Genomic DNA, 23,218 nt, shown 5'->3' with positions numbered 1-23,218 from the left:
ATGTAGGCAAGAGTTCTTCCCCTATGGTCTGCTGTACTTCAGCTTGTCACATTTTGGCTGTGTTGTGTGTCCTCCTGGGAACCCTGGCCTGTAATGAATATCAGGTGTTATGTAAAAATTAATAATGTGAGCATATTACTGTGTTGAAGCCAAACACAAAGAATCACTTCTAAAACTTCAATTTAACCTCCAGTGTCTGGTCTTGAAGTGCTGTTCCCATTACCCATCTTCTGTGTTAATAGATAAATGTCTTGTTTTCTTTTTCCCTTATGCTCTTCTCTGCATCATTAAGTCCTTGTGGATCATACCATGTACTTCCTGGCATCTTGACTGGCAGGCGGCTGCTACAAAAAAGTAACATAAATGATAACATCTGCATATTAACATAAATGATAACATCTGCATATGATTGTGTTGAAGACAAAAACAAAAGAATTCAACAACTCTATACTTTACATTTACTATAGCTTTTACATTACGACAATCTTGTCATATTTACAATCATCAATTGTTTTAGGTTGCTGAGCTGATTATCTGGAGACACTTGTTCCGATGAGCAAATAGTGACCTTTGTTTAAGAGACAACTTACATTTTTAAACATTCCTTTAAAGATAAAACCTCTGAAAATATGTTTTTAATCCAACTTCTTAATTCTGTTATAAAATGGCTAAGAAATGATTTAGTCCTTAAGCTATTCAGAAAACTTCACTAAAAGGATTAAGGAATTGTTCTCTCGTCTCATCTTCAATTCAAATACATTTATTTTTATATAGTGCCTTTCACAACAAGATTGCCCAAGGCGCTTAACAAAGCAAGTGACCATACATGTTGTGAATACAAAACAGAAAAGACCAGAAGACACTGGAAGAGAGGAACCAAAAACTCCTTAGTAAGGAGAAAAAAAACCTCTAGGGGTCCAAGGTCAACCCCTAGGCTGCCCAACCCCTTTGGGCATGTTAGCATTATACAATTAAAAAAAGGAATAAATGAATAAGGGTATTAATCCATCCATCATGTCTTGTACATGTCAGTACTTGTACTGTACTGTACTCAGATCTCTGTAGACCAGCAAAATCCCACTAAAAGATAGCTACATACACGATGTCCCTCTTGGATCCATGGCAATGATGCAGCATTAAACTCCCAGCCCATATATTATCATGTCATATCATATCATATCATATCATATCATATCATCTTGTGGGCTCTGTTCTGGGTGAAATCAAACGGTGTCGTTTATGAAGCGCAATCAGTCTCAGTCCATCTCTTCCCAAGAGGCTGCTGAAACATTACAGTGCGCTTCTGTTGTGCCTGCATGTCCTCCGGGACCTCAGTCAGCTGCTTTGTGGCTTCTCGTGTGTCCTACTGGCAACATGGCTGGAGATGAGTGGCAGGCGGACTCTACAAAACAGCAGGAGCACATTAATATGATTTTGTTGAAGGCACAATGAAAGAACAACTTCAAGAACTCCATTTGTTGCACTTTTCTATTGCTTTGAAATTCTCAGAAACCTGTCATATTTTAAAAGCTGCAGTGGACTGAGGCTGCTTATCTGCTCTAATGCAGTAAATCCTTATGGAATGTGATAGACTTTGCTGGGAAGTGACACCTGTTAGAGTGAAAAATCTCCTTTGTGTAAGAGACAGGTCTCTATTAAACAGAAATCACAGCTCAGTCATAGATACGAACCACTATAGCTAATAATTGCCTCTCAATTTCAAAATCAACTGGATTGGGTGCTCTGAATTAATATTTTTTTCAATTAAACTATTTACAACAGTTTATGGCTAAAATGAAAATAAAATGCAGTCATTGTCGATTCGGTCTACGGCATCTATTGAACTGCAATTAAAGTTTTAAAACATTCTTGTAAAGATAAACCACTTTTCATCAAATGTCTAACTACTTAATGAGGTTTTAAAATATCTCTGTAGTCCAAAAATAATTGCTGTAGTCCTTAGCCTTTTCAGAAATCTTCACTAAAAGGTTTAAGGAATTGTTATCTAGACTCATCTTGTAAGCTCTGTTCTTGGTGTCATTCATGAAGTCTAGTGAGTCTCAGTCGATGTCTCTTCCCAAGCGGCTACCCATCTAATGCCGCTGGAAACTCCAGTGTCCGTTCTGGGAATCCTGGGCCATCATCCGTCTTCTAACAATGAATATGTCCTCTGTCTGTAAACAATAAATTCATAAATCAATAATTAGTGTAACACATCATCTCAAAAAGATTTGAGTTTGTTCAATTTAAAGTGACCCAAAAGCAGATGTCTTACACTGAAAAAGATTCTTTGCATTGCTCCACTCATCATGAAATAATTGGAAAACTTTTAAGTGTTTTAAGTGGAGTGTTTCTTTTGAAACATTCAGATAAAGTCAACAGTTTTTCAAAAGTGGTGACAATTAGACCTCTTCATTCCAAAACTTTCAATAAGAACAAAAGCTGGACAGATGTCTCGTAGTGTTTTGTCTTGGGAATATTTGTGTGGGGTGGCTAATCAGCCTCTACGCTCTTCTGAGCTTCATATATCTACTTGTCTGTCTCTTATCCCCTCCTGGTGCCCTAGCTGTTGGAGAATGAGACATGTCATCTTCAAAACAATGACATAAGCAATAATGAGATGGATTTCAAGTCACAAGAAGACACCATCTTTAATAGCTAAAAGAAGATATGTTCTTCATACTTACAAAGTATTTTCGGGAACTGGTCAGTTATCCAGCCACTCTAGAGCCTGTCCTTCACCCTGAAATGATTTCCTCGAAACTCTGTAATCAAAGAGGAGCTCTTCTCCCTCAGCAATGTCCCTCTTCGCTATAAACAGAATTGTCATGACGGGCTGTCCGTTGATTATGAATGACTCTCTGACAGCCCTGATGTTATCTTTTTTCTTAGAGGAATTTATCCGCCTTCCGATCGTCTCCTTATCCGGGTGGCAAGCGCAGTGTTCTTCAAAAGCATCAATGCACATTTTTTGTGCAGGTCCGTCAAAAAAGAAAAGACATCTCATTTCTCCCTCTGCCATATGTGCCATTAGGGCTTCTGCAGCTGTCTTTGTGATGACCTCGCCATGGTAATCACACACCACCTCTGCCTTCTGGAAACGCCTGGAAGTCACAACCTTCTTCCCCTTCACTGGATCGTCAGTGATAGTCAGGCCTCTCCAGGTTTGACGCTTTACCATCTTTTTAATTTGCCTTTCATTTGGTTGTGCACCTGTGTTGGGCTTCCACTTCTCAAGCACTTCAGACGCTTTTGGTGTATTTGCAGTCCAGCTCATCTTTTGAAAATAGCGGGTCACCTGGCCTTCCGTTGGTAACCGTCTAGCGTAATGGTCTGGAATGAAAACCAGAACAGAAACCCTCAGAACTGATTCCAAATTCACTTTCTTTGTCTGTTTCTCTGTGAAAATAATTGATACGTAAACTTACCAATAATGTTCTGCAGTCTCATCTTCCTCTGATCTGATCTCCACCTGTCGTAACAGTGTCGGTCATGACTTCCAGTCAGTCTCAGGCGCTCTTTCTTTCTGGGAAGCTGCCCATCTAACAACACTGGAAACTCCCGTGTCAGCTCCTGGAAGGCTGTGGCATCATCCATCTTCGGATTTCCAGATCCTGCAGCTGCCACAGCGGATTTTGGTGTTGATCTGATGTAAAAACGAATATTAGATCACAATAATCTCTGTAACACATTGGCTGAAAAGAACTGAAAGTGGTGTTTTCTCTTCCAGTTACACAGCAGATGTGCATCCTGCAGCACTGACTGGCGATTGCTCTCTTGATGTTTCAAAAGCATGAAGTAATTGCTGTTTTTGACACAAGAATATTTTGTCGTCTATTCAGAACATGGTGACACTTACTGAGCTCCCTCCTCTGCAACACCTTCAATGACTTCAATGGCTGAGCAGATGTTGTCATGTGTCAGTATCCTATAGTGTTTCTCTGCAGTACCATCTGAGTGGGCCAGATAATCCGCCACAATGCTCTTCTGTGCATCTGTGAGCCTCTTTGTGGCCGTCTCAAATGCACTCCTGGCAGCCTGGCTGGTGATGAGTGAGAGGTGGTATCTACAAAACAAACACATACACACAGTGTATGATTGTTTCCAAGCCACAGACAGTTCAATTAATACATTAAAACAACTTTGTGATTTGGTTTACTTCTCATGCAGTCTTCGCAGGTCATTGGAAGGACTATAAATTGGCTCCCCCACAGAAGAAATGAAAAAATGTTCAGTCTCTGTTCCACAGATGCTGTCAGTGGCAGTACAGCGTAGTTTAGTGAAGTAAAGGTGAAACATCTGAAAAAACAGACAAAATGCAGTTATTGTACTTTTCAACTATTGTTGAATGCCGAAGACAGATGTTGGCAATGAACTGGAGAGAGTATATCAACGTAACTTTGACTTACATGTTCCTCTTCTTCATTCAGGGCAAAGCATGCCAGCTGCTGTGAGGAGGTTGTGTGCTTTGTCACTGCTATTATCGCCAGTTTTCGTCCTCTTTGTGACACAAAATTCTTTCTCTGCATCCATTCCTGGACCTGAAATCACAAGCAATTCAATAAATAATATCTGATTCAAAACTGCCAATGATCATTTTACAGTAGCAACAGCAGCACCCAGCAATGAAGTGTATGGAGAGTGTTGAGTGTTTCAATCAGTCAGTCTGACCCACTTGGCTGGGTGCTAAGGTTCTGTAGGGCGAGGCGGCTGGGATCCCAATGAGGACTCACAAGTAGGGGATGGTGTGGAAGAGAGGTGCCGAGAGGTGGAAGAGAGATAAATGGGAAAGAGAGAAGGGGCTTACATATAACACGAGGCGGTGTCATCAAGAATGATTACGATTTAGTGCCGCTGAGGCTGTTTGAACTTGATGTTTGCCATTCACTAACTCTTGTTCCATATGAAGTTACTGAAGAGAAGCTGGGGTGGAAATCAAATTCCACTCTCACACTTCCGCTGTCCAATCTCTCTGACTGAACACAGAGCTGAGAGCATCTTCTCCCTCACCCTTGCTTCAGTCCAGGATCACTGGCACAGCAGGTCTCCCTGTAAAGTCCCTAAGTAACGGGAGCGCCACCTAAATGACAGCGATGAGCCCTGACCAGCACTGTTATTCTGTCTCTTTATGAACGTCAGATCATTGTTTCATTGTTAGAATTTGGCCAAACAACTGAAATATGCATGACTGTCATGCTTACTGTCATATTCTTTACCACCCATGGGTGCTGCAGATGCTTCAGCTGGAGAATGGCCTGCAGGTAATACAGCACAAGAAGCTGCTCAGGCATGGTGATGTCTTCAGAAGTGTGCGTCTTCTCCAGTATCCGCTCCACATCTCTCTTTGCAGCCCTCAGCACCTTCCAGCAGTCACTGGCGCTCGGCCCAGGACTCTGCAGCTGTCTGTATCTGTGGCAGAAGGAGTAGTACCATCAACGTCAATTCCCGTCATGTACTGGAACCGGAAACCAACTGGAATCAGAGTTCCAAATGGAAAATACCTCTTTCTGATGACTTCCTGTGAGACATCCTTGCTGTTTTTCTGCTGAATGTCCTTCAGGATGCTCTGGAAGATGATGATGACGTTAGCCAGGCTGGGATCCTCCTGTCTTAGGTTGGTGGCATTCAGGATGTAGCGCAGGAACCGGTTGATGTTTTTGATGTAATTAGCAATGGTTTGGTGAGACAGTCCAGTCATCCTCAGTTGGTAAAAAAATTTGCGCGTTTTGGGAATGTCCTTCACAAACATCAAGGATGCTTTAGACGGATCCATAAAAAACAGGAATCTGGAAACGTTGTCTATCTAAAAAAAATGTTTTTAGGGTTTATTTTTAGGACAGGCACAATCTCAGATGGGTAAATTCTGTGCGGATGAGTTAAAATATGTACTTTGTGAGCCTCTGCCCAGTTTTTAATACCTACCTCCTGAGAGCAGTTTACCACACCCAGGTCCTGGATAAGGTACTGTTTAAACCCAGCCAGGAGAGGAGCATCCAGAGTGTGTTTTCTGTATAGTCCAGCCCGGGCCACTCTCTTCCGGAGAGCCTGCTGATAACTCTTAACTACTGGGGTCCTGTAGGGATATAGGACACTAATCATAGAATGATTTCATACGTAAGAGAGCCAGTGGAATTATTAATCAATCTGGAAACATGAAAGGAAAGTCTTACTGCTGCTCCAGTTCTTCAGAGCTCCCATGTTCCCCTTCATCTTCCTCGTCCTCCTCAGTCTTTGGAGGAGCCTGCGGCAGCTCTTTCTGCTGGACAGCAGGCGCTTCCTCAGGGCATCTGGAACTGTAAAAGTACCATTACATAAAATACTAACCGAGATAACCGGTTTCAAAAAAGCCTTTGAAAATACAATGAAGAAATGTCAAAATTTAATCTCTCACCTTGCTGGTTTGTCTTCAGGTCTCCCCCGTACGAAACAGCCCATGGACTCCACCAGTCTCACAGCTAGGTTCCTATTTGCCTTGTCAAACAATAGCTCTATGCTCTCGTAATCCACAACACGCCCTTTCCTCAGTTGACTCATCAAGTCCTTCCTGGCCTGGCGAGAGGCCATCCTGATCTCCTCTGGTGTGGCTTGCTTCATACACGCCCTCTTCAAGTGAGCAGGAAGCTGGTCAAATGTCCTCAGGCACATCTTGCACACCAGGGGAATCCTGCTGGGTTTCCTAAGACAACATAGAAAAATGTTTGTCTATAGAAACAAGAGAAGGCCTACATTTTCCTAATTAAGCTTTCTCCCTAATTGCATTTTATCAGATAGGTACGTGATTCTGAAATAAAACATGACTTTGTAAAACAACAATGAACTCTTACTTGGTGGATGTTCCAACTGAAGCCATTTGAGATCTGTCCCCAGACGTCTTCAGATGTAAAGGACTGAGGGAATTTTCCTTTTCAAAAGATATATGAAGAATGAAGTCAACATTATTAATATCAGTGGAAGTTAAAATGAATTAGCTAAAACAATTCCCTTAGGTTCTCATCTAATTGCCAGCAACCATACCACCCTGCAACTCACAACTAGCAACCCACTGAAGCTAAGCAGGTATGAGCCTTGTCAGTACCTGGATAGGAGACCTCCTGGGAAAAAGGAAGGTAAGTAAAGTAAGGCTGCTGGAAGAGGTGTTAGTGGGACCAGCAGGGAGCGCTCACCCTGCAGTCTGTGTGGGCCTTAATGCCCCAGTATAGTGACAGAGAAACTGTACCGTAGAAAGGTGCTGTCTTTCGGATGAGACGTAAAACCGACCTGTTGGGTCCTGACCCCCTGTGGTGTTACCCAAGCATCCTGGCTAAATTTCTCATTGGCCTTTACCAATCATAGCCTTGTAATAATCCCTATTTATGAATTGGCTTCATCACACTGTTCTTCTCCCCACTGAGAGCTGGTGTGGTGAGTATTCTGGCACACTATGGCTGCCATCGCATCAGAAAGAAATGAGTTTTACATTTGTTCTGTAAGTACTTTTTCAGAGATGTTCTGAACAATAACACATTAAAAGATAACTGTATAATATTCATATTTAAATGAACTCTTAGTGCCATTTTAAATATTCCAATAAACAGAGAATGTGGGAAACAGTCTCTTAACAATCAGAGTTAGGAAGTCTTAAAGTTTTAATCTTATATCACGTCAAAACTAAAATCAGTAAGATCATTGGGACATATTTAGCTCCGCTTCCACTTTCCTTATTCAATATACTGACACTGTTATATTTTCCATAAGCTTCTGTGAAGATGTATGCATACCCACAGTCCAATTACCCAATTACCAAAAAAATTTAGGAAGAAGTAAGAGTGCAAAGGAATATTTAAATGACCTCTAGTTAAATTGGAGATTTTACAGAGAGAATTAACTGCCTATCTGTCCCCCAGTCTGAGAACAGCAGGTGTCTGTCTCAGGTTACACCCAGACCCTCACAGACACAGGAGATGGAGGCTGACTCCTGACATCCTGACTCTGAATGTCTCTCTGTGGACTTGATTAACTGTCCACTTTCCTTATTCAATATACTGACACTGTTATATCTTCCATGAGCTTCTGTGAAGATGTATGCATACCCACAAAACAGTTAAGATATATGGCAATAAGAATCCATGGTTCTCAAAAGAATTGCAAGACCTGTGCCATAAAGAGGACAGGTCTTTTATCATGGCTGACTGAGCTGAATATATCTCTGACAAGTGTGAACTGTGCTCAGCAGTGAAGAAAGCAAAGAGAAGCCACATTACAAAGCTGGAAGAGCAATTGGATGAAAACAAGCAGAAATCAGACTGGAGAAAAAGAAAAAAATGACCAACTATGAAACAAAAAACTGGTCAAAGGCTCCAGCCTCCCAGGTAAATGTAATCAGTTTGATGCGCTCTTTGAGAAACTTGATTGAAGGGCTCTAGACAATATGTCACTGTGCAGACCACAGTTGTTTAAGAGACAACTTATATTTTTAAACATTCCTTTAAAGATAAAACCTCTGAAAATATGTTTTTAATCCAACTTCTTAATTCTGTTATAAAATGGCTAAGAAATGATTTAGTCCTTAAGCTATTCAGAAAACTTCACTAAAAGGATTAAGGAATTGTTCTCTCGTCTCATCTTCAATTCAAATACATTTATTTTTATATAGTGCCTTTCACAACAAGATTGCCCAAGGCGCTTAACAAAGCAAGTGACCATACATGTAGTGAATACAAAACAGATAAGACCAGAAGACACAGGAAGAGAGGAACCAAAAACTCCTTAGTAAGGAGAAAAAAAACCTCTAGGGGTCCAAGGTCAACCCCTAGGCTGCCCAACCCCTTTGGGCATGTTAGCATTATACAATTAAAAAAAGGAATAAATGAATAAGGGTATTAATCCATCCATCATGTCTTGTACGTGTCAGTACTTGTACTGTACTGTACTCAGATCTCTGTAGACCAGCAAAATCCCACTAAACGATAGCTACATACACGATGTCCCTCTTGGATCCATGGCAATGATGCAGCATTAAACTCCCAGCCCATATATTATCAAGTCATATCATATCATATCATATCATATCATATCATATCATCTTGTGGGCTCTGTTCTGGGTGAAATCAAACGGTGTCGTTTATGAAGCGCAATCAGTCTCAGTCCATCTCTTCCCAAGAGGCTGCTGAAACATTACAGTGCGCTTCTGTTGTGCCTGCATGTCCTCCGGGACCTCAGTCAGCTGCTTTGTGGCTTCTCGTGTGTCCTACTGGCAACATGGCTGGAGATGAGTGGCAGGCGGACTCTACAAAACAGCAGGAGCACATTAATATGATTTTGTTGAAGGCACAATGAAAGAACAACTTCAAGAACTCCATTTGTTGCACATTTCTATTGCTTTGAAATTCTCAGAAACCTGTCATATTTTAAAAGCTGCAGTGGACTGAGGCTGCTTATCTGCTCTAATGCAGTAAATCCTTATGGAATGTGATAGACTTTGCTGGGAAGTGACACCTGTTAGAGTGAAAAATCTCCTTTGTGTAAGAGACAGGTCTCTATTAAACAGAAATCACAGCTCAGTCATAGATACGAACCGCTATAGCTAATAATTGCCTCTCAATTTCAAAATCAACTGGATTGGGTGCTCTGAATTAATATTTTTTTCAATTAAACTATTTACAACAGTTTATGGCTAAAATGAAAATAAAATGCAGTCATTGTCGATTCGGTCTACGGCATCTATTGAACTGCAATTAAAGTTTTAAAACATTCTTGTAAAGATAAACCACTTTTCATCAAATGTCTAACTACTTAATGAGGTTTTAAAATATCTCTGTAGTCCAAAAATAATTGCTGTAGTCCTTAGCCTTTTCAGAAATCTTCACTAAAAGGTTTAAGGAATTGTTATCTAGACTCATCTTGTAGGCTCTGTTCTTGGTGTCATTCATGAAGTCTAGTGAGTCTCAGTCGATGTCTCTTCCCAAGCGGCTACCCATCTAATGCCGCTGGAAACTCCAGTGTCCGTTCTGGGAATCCTGGGCCATCATCCGTCTTCTGACAATGAATATGTCCTCTGTCTGTAAACAATAAATTCATAAATCAATAATTAGTGTAACACATCATCTCAAAAAGATTTGAGTTTGTTCAATTTAAAGTGACCCAAAAGCAGATGTCTTACACTGAAAAAGACTCTTTGCATTGCTCCACTCATCATGAAATAATTGGAAAACTTTTAAGTGTTTTAAGTGGAGTGTTTCTTTTGAAACATTCAGATAAAGTCAACAGTTTTTCAAAAGTGGTGACAATTAGACCTCTTCATTCCAAAACTTTCAATAAGAACAAAAGCTGGACAGATGTCTCGTAGTGTTTTGTCTTGGGAATATTTGTGTGGGGTGGCTAATCAGCCTCTACGCTCTTCTGAGCTTCATATATCTACTTGTCTGTCTCTTATCCCCTCCTGGTGCCCTAGCTGTTGGAGAATGAGACATGTCATCTTCAAAACAATGACATAAGCAATAATGAGATGGATTTCAAGTCACAAGAAGACACCATCTTTAATAGCTAAAAGAAGATATGTTCAACATACTTACAAAGTATTTTCGGGAACTGGTCAGTTATCCAGCCACTCTAGAGCCTGTCCTTCACCCTGAAATGATTTCCTCGAAACTCTGTAATCAAAGAGGAGCTCTTCTCCCTCAGCAATGTCCCTCTTCGCTATAAACAGAATTGTCATGACGGGCTGTCCGTTGATTATGAATGACTCTCTGACAGCCCTGATGTTATCTTTTTTCTTAGAGGAATTTATCCGCCTTCCGATCGTCTCCTTATCCGGGTGGCAAGCGCAGTGTTCTTCAAAAGCATCAATGCACATTTTTTGTGCAGGTCCGTCAAAAAAGAAAAGACATCTCATTTCTCCCTCTGCCATATGTGCCATTAGGGCTTCTGCAGCTGTCTTTGTGATGACCTCGCCATGGTAATCACACACCACCTCTGCCTTCTGGAAACGCCTGGAAGTCACAACCTTCTTCCCCTTCACTGGATCGTCAGTGATAGTCAGGCCTCTCCAGGTTTGACGCTTTACCATCTTTTTAATTTGCCTTTCATTTGGTTGTGCACCTGTGTTGGGCTTCCACTTCTCAAGCACTTCAGACGCTTTTGGTGTATTTGCAGTCCAGCTCATCTTTTGAAAATAGCGGGTCACCTGGCCTTCCGTTGGTAACCGTCTAGCGTAATGGTCTGGAATGAAAACCAGAACAGAAACCCTCAGAACTGATTCCAAATTCACTTTCTTTGTCTGTTTCTCTGTGAAAATAATTGATACGTAAACTTACCAATAATGTTCTGCAGTCTCATCTTCCTCTGATCTGATCTCCACCTGTCGTAACAGTGTCGGTCATGACTTCCAGTCAGTCTCAGGCGCTCTTTCTTTCTGGGAAGCTGCCCATCTAACAACACTGGAAACTCCCGTGTCAGCTCCTGGAAGGCTGTGGCATCATCCATCTTCGGATTTCCAGATCCTGCAGCTGCCACAGCGGATTTTGGTGTTGATCTGATGTAAAAACGAATATTAGATCACAATAATCTCTGTAACACATTGGCTGAAAAGAACTGAAAGTGGTGTTTTCTCTTCCAGTTACACAGCAGATGTGCATCCTGCAGCACTGACTGGCGATTGCTCTCTTGATGTTTCAAAAGCATGAAGTAATTGCTGTTTTTGACACAAGAATATTTTGTCGTCTATTCAGAACATGGTGACACTTACTGAGCTCCCTCCTCTGCAACACCTTCAATGACTTCAATGGCTGAGCAGATGTTGTCATGTGTCAGTATCCTATAGTGTTTCTCTGCAGTACCATCTGAGTGGGCCAGATAATCCGCCACAATGCTCTTCTGTGCATCTGTGAGCCTCTTTGTGGCCGTCTCAAATGCACTCCTGGCAGCCTGGCTGGTGATGAGTGAGAGGTGGTATCTACAAAACAAACACATACACACAGTGTATGATTGTTTCCAAGCCACAGACAGTTCAATTAATACATTAAAACAACTTTGTGATTTGGTTTACTTCTCATGCAGTCTTCGCAGGTCATTGGAAGGACTATAAATTGGCTCCCCCACAGAAGAAATGAAAAAATGTTCAGTCTCTGTTCCACAGATGCTGTCAGTGGCAGTACAGCGTAGTTTAGTGAAGTAAAGGTGAAACATCTGAAAAAACAGACAAAATGCAGTTATTGTACTTTTCAACTATTGTTGAATGCCGAAGACAGATGTTGGCAATGAACTGGAGAGAGTATATCAACGTAACTTTGACTTACATGTTCCTCTTCTTCATTCAGGGCAAAGCATGCCAGCTGCTGTGAGGAGGTTGTGTGCTTTGTCACTGCTATTATCGCCAGTTTTCGTCCTCTTTGTGACACAAAATTCTTTCTCTGCATCCATTCCTGGACCTGAAATCACAAGCAATTCAATAAATAATATCTGATTCAAAACTGCCAATGATCATTTTACAGTAGCAACAGCAGCACCCAGCAATGAAGTGTATGGAGAGTGTTGAGTGTTTCAATCAGTCAGTCTGACCCACTTGGCTGGGTGCTAAGGTTCTGTAGGGCGAGGCGGCTGGGATCCCAATGAGGACTCACAAGTAGGGGATGGTGTGGAAGAGAGGTGCCGAGAGGTGGAAGAGAGATAAATGGGAAAGAGAGAAGGGGCTTACATATAACACGAGGCGGTGTCATCAAGAATGATTACGATTTAGTGCCGCTGAGGCTGTTTGAACTTGATGTTTGCCATTCACTAACTCTTGTTCCATATGAAGTTACTGAAGAGAAGCTGGGGTGGAAATCAAATTCCACTCTCACACTTCCGCTGTCCAATCTCTCTGACTGAACACAGAGCTGAGAGCATCTTCTCCCTCACCCTTGCTTCAGTCCAGGATCACTGGCACAGCAGGTCTCCCTGTAAAGTCCCTAAGTAACGGGAGCGCCACCTAAATGACAGCGATGAGCCCTGACCAGCACTGTTATTCTGTCTCTTTATGAACGTCAGATCATTGTTTCATTGTTAGAATTTGGCCAAACAACTGAAATATGCATGACTGTCATGCTTACTGTCATATTCTTTACCACCCATGGGTGCTGCAGATGCTTCAGCTGGAGAGTGGCCTGCAGGTAATACAGCACAAGAAGCTGCTCAGGCATGGTGATGTCTTCAGAAGTGTGCGTCTTCTCCAGTATCCGCTCCACATCTCTCTTTGCAGCCCTCAGCACCTTCCAGCAGTCACTGGCGCTCGGCCCAGGACTCTGCAGCTGTCTGTATCTGTGGCAGAAGGAGTAGTACCATCAACGTCAATTCCCGTCATGTACTGGAACCGGAAACCAACTGGAATCAGAGTTCCAAATGGAAAATACCTCTTTCTGATGACTTCCTGTGAGACATCCTTGCTGTTTTTCTGCTGAATGTCCTTCAGGATGCTCTGGAAGATGATGATGACGTTAGCCAGGCTGGGATCCTCCTGTCTTAGGTTGGTGGCATTCAGGATGTAGCGCAGGAACCGGTTGATGTTTTTGATGTAATTAGCAATGGTTTGGTGAGACAGTCCAGTCATCCTCAGTTGGTAAAAAAATTTGCGCGTTTTGGGAATGTCCTTCACAAACATCAAGGATGCTTTAGACGGATCCATAAAAAACAGGAATCTGGAAACGTTGTCTATCTAAAAAAAATGTTTTTAGGGTTTATTTTTAGGACAGGCACAATCTCAGATGGGTAAATTCTGTGCGGATGAGTTAAAATATGTACTTTGTGAGCCTCTGCCCAGTTTTTAATACCTACCTCCTGAGAGCAGTTTACCACACCCAGGTCCTGGATAAGGTACTGTTTAAACCCAGCCAGGAGAGGAGCATCCAGAGTGTGTTTTCTGTATAGTCCAGCCCGGGCCACTCTCTTCCGGAGAGCCTGCTGATAACTCTTAACTACTGGGGTCCTGTAGGGATATAGGACACTAATCATAGAATGATTTCATACGTAAGAGAGCCAGTGGAATTATTAATCAATCTGGAAACATGAAAGGAAAGTCTTACTGCTGCTCCAGTTCTTCAGAGCTCCCATGTTCCCCTTCATCTTCCTCGTCCTCCTCAGTCTTTGGAGGAGCCTGCGGCAGCTCTTTCTGCTGGACAGCAGGCGCTTCCTCAGGGCATCTGGAACTGTAAAAGTACCATTACATAAAATACTAACCGAGATAACCGGTTTCAAAAAAGCCTTTGAAAATACAATGAAGAAATGTCAAAATTTAATCTCTCACCTTGCTGGTTTGTCTTCAGGTCTCCCCCGTACGAAACAGCCCATGGACTCCACCAGTCTCACAGCTAGGTTCCTATTTGCCTTGTCAAAAAATAGCTCTATGCTCTCGTAATCCACAACACGCCCTTTCCTCAGGTGACTCATCAAGTCCTTCCTGGCCTGGCGAGAGGCCATCCTGATCTCCTCTGGTGTGGCTTGCTTCATACACGCCCTCTTCAAGTGAGCAGGAAGCTGGTCAAATGTCCTCAGGCACATCTTGCACACCAGGGGAATCCTGCTGGGTTTCCTAAGTCAACATAGAAAAATGTTTGTCTATAGAAACAAGAGAAGGCCTACATTTTCCTAATTAAGCTTTCTCCCTAATTGCATTTTATCAGATAGGTACGTGATTCTGAAATAAAACATGACTTTGTAAAACAACAATGAACTCTTACTTGGTGGATGTTCCAACTGAAGCCATTTGAGATCTGTCCCCAGACGTCTTCAGATGTAAAGGACTGAGGGAATTTTCCTTTTCAAAAGATATATGAAGAATGAAGTCAACATTATTAATATCAGGGGAAGTCAAAATGAATTAGCTAAAACAATTCCCTTAGGTTCTCATCTAATTGCCAGCAACCATACCACCCTGCAACTCACAACTAGCAACCCACTGAAGCTAAGCAGGTATGAGCCTTGTCAGTACCTGGATGGGAGACCTCCTGGGAAAAAGGAAGGTAAGTAAAGTAAGGCTGCTGGAAGAGGTGTTAGTGGGACCAGCAGGGAGCGCTCACCCTGCAGTCTGTGTGGGCCTTAATGCCCCAGTATAGTGACAGAGAAACTGTATCGTAGAAAGGTGCTGTCTTTCGGATGAGACGTAAAACCGACCTGTTGGGTCCTGACCCCCTGTGGTGTTACCCAAGCATCCTGGCTAAATTTCTCATTGGCCTTTACCAATCATGGCCTTGTAATAATCCCTATTTATGAATTGGCTTCATCACACTGTTCTTCTCCCCACTGAGAGCTGGTGTGGTGAGTATTCTGGCACACTATGGCTGCCATCGCATCAGAAAGAAATGAGTTTTACATTTGTTCTGTAAGTACTTTTTCAGAGATGTTCTGAACAATAACACATTAAAAGATAACTGTATAATATTCATATTTAAATGAACTCTTAGTGCCATTTTAAATATTCCAATAAACAGAGAATGTGGGAAACAGTCTCTTAACAATCAGAGTTAGGAAGTCTTAAAGTTTTAATCTTATATCACGTCAAAACTAAAATCAGTAAGATCATTGGGACATATTTAGCTCCGCTTCCACTTTCCTTATTCAATATACTGACACTGTTATATTTTCCATAAGCTTCTGTGAAGATGTATGCATACCCACAGTCCAATTACCCAATTACCAAAAAAATTTAGGAAGAAGTAAGAGTGCAAAGGAATATTTAAATGACCTCTAGTTAAATTGGAGATTTTACAGAGAGAATTAACTGCCTATCTGTCCCCCAGTCTGAGAACAGCAGGTGTCTGTCTCAGGTTACACCCAGACCCTCACAGACACAGGAGATGGAGGCTGACTCCTGACATCCTGACTCTGAATGTCTCTCTGTGGACTTGATTAACTGTCCACTTTCCTTATTCAATATACTGACACTGTTATATCTTCCATGAGCTTCTGTGAAGATGTATGCATACCCACAAAACAGTTAAGATATATGGCAATAAGAATCCATGGTTCTCAAAAGAATTGCAAGACCTGTGCCATAAAGAGGACAGGTCTTTTATCATGGCTGACTGAGCTGAATATATCTCTGACAAGTGTGAACTGTGCTCAGCAGTGAAGAAAGCAAAGAGAAGCCACATTACAAAGCTGGAAGAGCAATTGGATGAAAACAAGCAGAAATCAGACTGGAGAAAAAGAAAAAAATGACCAACTATGAAACAAAAAACTGGTCAAAGGCTCCAGCCTCCCAGGTAAATGTAATCAGTTTGATGCGCTCTTTGAGAAACTTGATTGAAGGGCTCTAGACAATATGTCACTGTGCAGACCACAGTTGTTTAAGAGACAACTTACATTTTTAAACATTCCTTTAAAGATAAAACCTCTGAAAATATGTTTTTAATCCAACTTCTTAATTCTGTTATAAAATGGCTAAGAAATGATTTAGTCCTTAAGCTATTCAGAAAACTTCACTAAAAGGATTAAGGAATTGTTCTCTCGTCTCATCTTCAATTCAAATACATTTATTTTTATATAGTGCCTTTCACAACAAGATTGCCCAAGGCGCTTAACAAAGCAAGTGACCAATAAATGAATAAGGGTATTAATCCATCCATCATGTCTTGTACGTGTCAGTACTTGTACTGTACTGTACTCAGATCTCTGTAGACCAGCAAAATCCCACTAAAAGATAGCTACATACACGATGTCCCTCTTGGATCCATGGCAATGATGCAGCATTAAACTCCCAGCCCATATATTATCATGTCATATCATATCATATCATATCATATCATATCATCTTGTGGGCTCTGTTCTGGGTGAAATCAAACGGTGTCGTTTATGAAGCGCAATCAGTCTCAGTCCATCTCTTCCCAAGAGGCTGCTGAAACATTACAGTGCGCTTCTGTTGTGCCTGCATGTCCTCCGGGACCTCAGTCAGCTGCTTTGTGGCTTCTCGTGTGTCCTACTGGCAACATGGCTGGAGATGAGTGGCAGGCGGACTCTACAAAACAGCAGGAGCACATTAATATGATTTTGTTGAAGGCACAATGAAAGAACAACTTCAAGAACTCCATTTGTTGCACTTTTCTATTGCTTTGAAATTCTCAGAAACCTGTCATATTTTAAAAGCTGCAGTGGACTGAGGCTGCTTATCTGCTCTAATGCAGTAAATCCTTATGGAATGTGATAGACTTTGCTGGGAAGTGACACCTGTTAGAGTGAAAAATCTCCTTTGTGTAAGAGACAGGTCTCTATTAAACAGAAATCACAGCTCAGTCATAGATACGAACCACTATAGCTAATAATTGCCTCTCAATTTCAAAATCAACTGGATTGGGTGCTCTGAATTAATATTTTTTTCAATTAAACTATTTACAACAGTTTATGGCTAAAATGAAAATAAAATGCAGTCATTGTCGATTCGGTCTACGGCATCTATTGAACTGCAATTAAAGTTTTAAAACATTCTTGTAAAGATAAACCACTTTTCATCAAATGTCTAACTACTTAATGAGGTTTTAAAATATCTCTGTAGTCCAAAAATAATTGCTGTAGTCCTTAGCCTTTTCAGAAATCTTCACTAAAAGGTTTAAGGAATTGTTATCTAGACTCATCTTGTAAGCTCTGTTCTTGGTGTCATTCATGAAGTCTAGTGAGTCTCAGTCGATGTCTCTTCCCAAGCGGCTACCCATCTAATGCCGCTGGAAACTCCAGTGTCCGTTCTGGGAATCCTGGGCCATCATCCGTCTTCTAACAATGAATATGTCCTCTGTCTGTAAACAATAAATTCATAAATCAATAATTAGTGTAACACATCATCTCAAAAAGATTTGAGTTTGTTCAATTTAAAGTGACCCAAAAGCAGATGTCTTACACTGAAAAAGATTCTTTGCATTGCTCCACTCATCATGAAATAATTGGAAAACTTTTAAGTGTTTTAAGTGAAGTGTTTCTTTTGAAACATTCAGATAAAGTCAACAGTTTTTCAAAAGTGGTGACAATTAGACCTCTTCATTCCAAAACTTTCAATAAGAACAAAAGCTGGACAGATGTCTCGTAGTGTTTTGTCTTGGGAATATTTGTGTGGGGTGGCTAATCAGCCTCTACGCTCTTCTGAGCTTCATATATCTACTTGTCTGTCTCTTATCCCCTCCTGGTGCCCTAGCTGTTGGAGAATGAGACATGTCATCTTCAAAACAATGACATAAGCAATAATGAGATGGATTTCAAGTCACAAGAAGACACCATCTTTAATAGCTAAAAGAAGATATGTTCTTCATACTTACAAAGTATTTTCGGGAACTGGTCAGTTATCCAGCCACTCTAGAGCCTGTCCTTCACCCTGAAATGATTTCCTCGAAACTCTGTAATCAAAGAGGAGCTCTTCTCCCTCAGCAATGTCCCTCTTCGCTATAAACAGAATTGTCATGACGGGCTGTCCGTTGATTATGAATGACTCTCTGACAGCCCTGATGTTATCTTTTTTCTTAGAGGAATTTATCCGCCTTCCGATCGTCTCCTTATCCGGGTGGCAAGCGCAGTGTTCTTCAAAAGCATCAATGCACATTTTTTGTGCAGGTCCGTCAAAAAAGAAAAGACATCTCATTTCTCCCTCTGCCATATGTGCCATTAGGGCTTCTGCAGCTGTCTTTGTGATGACCTCGCCATGGTAATCACACACCACCTCTGCCTTCTGGAAACGCCTGGAAGTCACAACCTTCTTCCCCTTCACTGGATCGTCAGTGATAGTCAGGCCTCTCCAGGTTTGACGCTTTACCATCTTTTTAATTTGCCTTTCATTTGGTTGTGCACCTGTGTTGGGCTTCCACTTCTCAAGCACTTCAGACGCTTTTGGTGTATTTGCAGTCCAGCTCATCTTTTGAAAATAGCGGGTCACCTGGCCTTCCGTTGGTAACCGTCTAGCGTAATGGTCTGGAATGAAAACCAGAACAGAAACCCTCAGAATTGATTCCAAATTCACTTTCTTTGTCTGTTTCTCTGTGAAAATAATTGATACGTAAACTTACCAATAATGTTCTGCAGTCTCATCTTCCTCTGATCTGATCTCCACCTGTCGTAACAGTGTCGGTCATGACTTCCAGTCAGTCTCAGGCGCTCTTTCTTTCTGGGAAGCTGCCCATCTAACAACACTGGAAACTCCCGTGTCAGCTCCTGGAAGGCTGTGGCATCATCCATCTTCGGATTTCCAGATCCTGCAGCTGCCACAGCGGATTTTGGTGTTGATCTGATGTAAAAACGAATATTAGATCACAATAATCTCTGTAACACATTGGCTGAAAAGAACTGAAAGTGGTGTTTTCTCTTCCAGTTACACAGCAGATGTGCATCCTGCAGCACTGACTGGCGATTGCTCTCTTGATGTTTCAAAAGCATGAAGTAATTGCTGTTTTTGACACAAGAATATTTTGTCGTCTATTCAGAACATGGTGACACTTACTGAGCTCCCTCCTCTGCAACACCTTCAATGACTTCAATGGCTGAGCAGATGTTGTCATGTGTCAGTATCCTATAGTGTTTCTCTGCAGTACCATCTGAGTGGGCCAGATAATCCGCCACAATGCTCTTCTGTGCATCTGTGAGCCTCTTTGTGGCCGTCTCAAATGCACTCCTGGCAGCCTGGCTGGTGATGAGTGAGAGGTGGTATCTACAAAACAAACACATACACACAGTGTATGATTGTTTCCAAGCCACAGACAGTTCAATTAATACATTAAAACAACTTTGTGATTTGGTTTACTTCTCATGCAGTCTTCGCAGGTCATTGGAAGGACTATAAATTGGCTCCCCCACAGAAGAAATGAAAAAATGTTCAGTCTCTGTTCCACAGATGCTGTCAGTGGCAGTACAGCGTAGTTTAGTGAAGTAAAGGTGAAACATCTGAAAAAACAGACAAAATGCAGTTATTGTACTTTTCAACTATTGTTGAATGCCGAAGACAGATGTTGGCAATGAACTGGAGAGAGTATATCAACGTAACTTTGACTTACATGTTCCTCTTCTTCATTCAGGGCAAAGCATGCCAGCTGCTGTGAGGAGGTTGTGTGCTTTGTCACTGCTATTATCGCCAGTTTTCGTCCTCTTTGTGACACAAAATTCTTTCTCTGCATCCATTCCTGGACCTGAAATCACAAGCAATTCAATAAATAATATCTGATTCAAAACTGCCAATGATCATTTTACAGTAGCAACAGCAGCACCCAGCAATGAAGTGTATGGAGAGTGTTGAGTGTTTCAATCAGTCAGTCTGACCCACTTGGCTGGGTGCTAAGGTTCTGTAGGGCGAGGCGGCTGGGATCCCAATGAGGACTCACAAGTAGGGGATGGTGTGGAAGAGAGGTGCCGAGAGGTGGAAGAGAGATAAATGGGAAAGAGAGAAGGGGCTTACATATAACACGAGGCGGTGTCATCAAGAATGATTACGATTTAGTGCCGCTGAGGCTGTTTGAACTTGATGTTTGCCATTCACTAACTCTTGTTCCATATGAAGTTACTGAAGAGAAGCTGGGGTGGAAATCAAATTCCACTCTCACACTTCCGCTGTCCAATCTCTCTGACTGAACACAGAGCTGAGAGCATCTTCTCCCTCACCCTTCCCTCCAGTCCAGGATCACTGGCACAGCAGGTCTCCCTGTAAAGTCCCTAAGTAACGGGAGCGCCACCTAAATGACAGCGATGAGCCCTGACCAGCACTGTTATTCTGTCTCTTTATGAACGTCAGATCATTGTTTCATTGTTAGAATTTGGCCAAACAACTGAAATATGCATGACTGTCATGCTTACTGTCATATTCTTTACCACCCATGGGTGCTGCAGATGCTTCAGCTGGAGAGTGGCCTGCAGGTAATACAGCACAAGAAGCTGCTCAGGCATGGTGATGTCTTCAGAAGTGTGCGTCTTCTCCAGTATCCGCTCCACATCTCTCTTTGCAGCCCTCAGCACCTTCCAGCAGTCACTGGCGCTCGGCCCAGGACTCTGCAGCTGTCTGTATCTGTGGCAGAAGGAGTAGTACCATCAACGTCAATTCCCGTCATGTACTGGAACCGGAAACCAACTGGAATCAGAGTTCCAAATGGAAAATACCTCTTTCTGATGACTTCCTGTGAGACATCCTTGCTGTTTTTCTGCTGAATGTCCTTCAGGATGCTCTGGAAGATGATGATGACGTTAGCCAGGCTGGGATCCTCCTGTCTTAGGTTGGTGGCATTCAGGATGTAGCGCAGGAACCGGTTGATGTTTTTGATGTAATTAGCAATGGTTTGGTGAGACAGTCCAGTCATCCTCAGTTGGTAAAAAAATTTGCGCGTTTTGGGAATGTCCTTCACAAACATCAAGGATGCTTTAGACGGATCCATAAAAAACAGGAATCTGGAAACGTTGTCTATCTAAAAAAAATGTTTTTAGGGTTTATTTTTAGGACAGGCACAATCTCAGATGGGTAAATTCTGTGCGGATGAGTTAAAATATATACTTTGTGAGCCTCTGCCCAGTTTTTAATACCTACCTCCTGAGAGCAGTTTACCACACCCAGGTCCTGGATAAGGTACTGTTTAAACCCAGCCAGGAGAGGAGCATCCAGAGTGTGTTTTCTGTATAGTCCAGCCCGGGCCACTCTCTTCCGGAGAGCCTGCTGATAACTCTTAACTACTGGGGTCCTGTAGGGATATAGGACACTAATCATAGAATGATTTCATACGTAAGAGAGCCAGTGGAATTATTAATCAATCTGGAAACATGAAAGGAAAGTCTTACTGCTGCTCCAGTTCTTCAGAGCTCCCATGTTCCCCTTCATCTTCCTCGTCCTCCTCAGTCTTTGGAGGAGCCTGCGGCAGCTCTTTCTGCTGGACAGCAGGCGCTTCCTCAGGGCATCTGGAACTGTAAAAGTACCATTACATAAAATACTAACCGAGATAACCGGTTTCAAAAAAGCCTTTGAAAATACAATGAAGAAATGTCAAAATTTAATCTCTCACCTTGCTGGTTTGTCTTCAGGTCTCCCCCGTACGAAACAGCCCATGGACTCCACCAGTCTCACAGCTAGGTTCCTATTTGCCTTGTCAAACAATAGCTCTATGCTCTCGTAATCCACAACACGCCCTTTCCTCAGGTGACTCATCAAGTCCTTCCTGGCCTGGCGAGAGGCCATCCTGATCTCCTCTGGTGTGGCTTGCTTCATACACGCCCTCTTCAAGTGAGCAGGAAGCTGGTCAAATGTCCTCAGGCACATCTTGCACACCAGGGGAATCCTGCTGGGTTTCCTAAGACAACATAGAAAAATGTTTGTCTATAGAAACAAGAGAAGGCCTACATTTTCCTAATTAAGCTTTCTCCCTAATTGCATTTTATCAGATAGGTACGTGATTCTGAAATAAAACATGACTTTGTAAAACAACAATGAACTCTTACTTGGTGGATGTTCCAACTGAAGCCATTTGAGATCTGTCCCCAGACGTCTTCAGATGTAAAGGACTGAGGGAATTTTCCTTTTCAAAAGATATATGAAGAATGAAGTCAACATTATTAATATCAGTGGAAGTTAAAATGAATTAGCTAAAACAATTCCCTTAGGTTCTCATCTAATTGCCAGCAACCATACCACCCTGCAACTCACAACTAGCAACCCACTGAAGCTAAGCAGGTATGAGCCTTGTCAGTACCTGGATAGGAGACCTCCTGGGAAAAAGGAAGGTAAGTAAAGTAAGGCTGCTGGAAGAGGTGTTAGTGGGACCAGCAGGGAGCGCTCACCCTGCAGTCTGTGTGGGCCTTAATGCCCCAGTATAGTGACAGAGAAACTGTACCGTAGAAAGGTGCTGTCTTTCGGATGAGACGTAAAACCGACCTGTTGGGTCCTGACCCCCTGTGGTGTTACCCAAGCATCCTGGCTAAATTTCTCATTGGCCTTTACCAATCATAGCCTTGTAATAATCCCTATTTATGAATTGGCTTCATCACACTGTTCTTCTCCCCACTGAGAGCTGGTGTGGTGAGTATTCTGGCACACTATGGCTGCCATCGCATCAGAAAGAAATGAGTTTTACATTTGTTCTGTAAGTACTTTTTCAGAGATGTTCTGAACAATAACACATTAAAAGATAACTGTATAATATTCATATTTAAATGAACTCTTAGTGCCATTTTAAATATTCCAATAAACAGAGAATGTGGGAAACAGTCTCTTAACAATCAGAGTTAGGAAGTCTTAAAGTTTTAATCTTATATCACGTCAAAACTAAAATCA

The sequence above is a fragment of the Atractosteus spatula genome, chromosome 17 (assembly GCF_055471065.1).
Source record: "Atractosteus spatula isolate fAtrSpa1 chromosome 17, fAtrSpa1.hap1, whole genome shotgun sequence".
Taxonomy (NCBI): domain Eukaryota; kingdom Metazoa; phylum Chordata; class Actinopteri; order Semionotiformes; family Lepisosteidae; genus Atractosteus; species Atractosteus spatula.
This window is presented reverse-complemented; position numbering follows the sequence as displayed.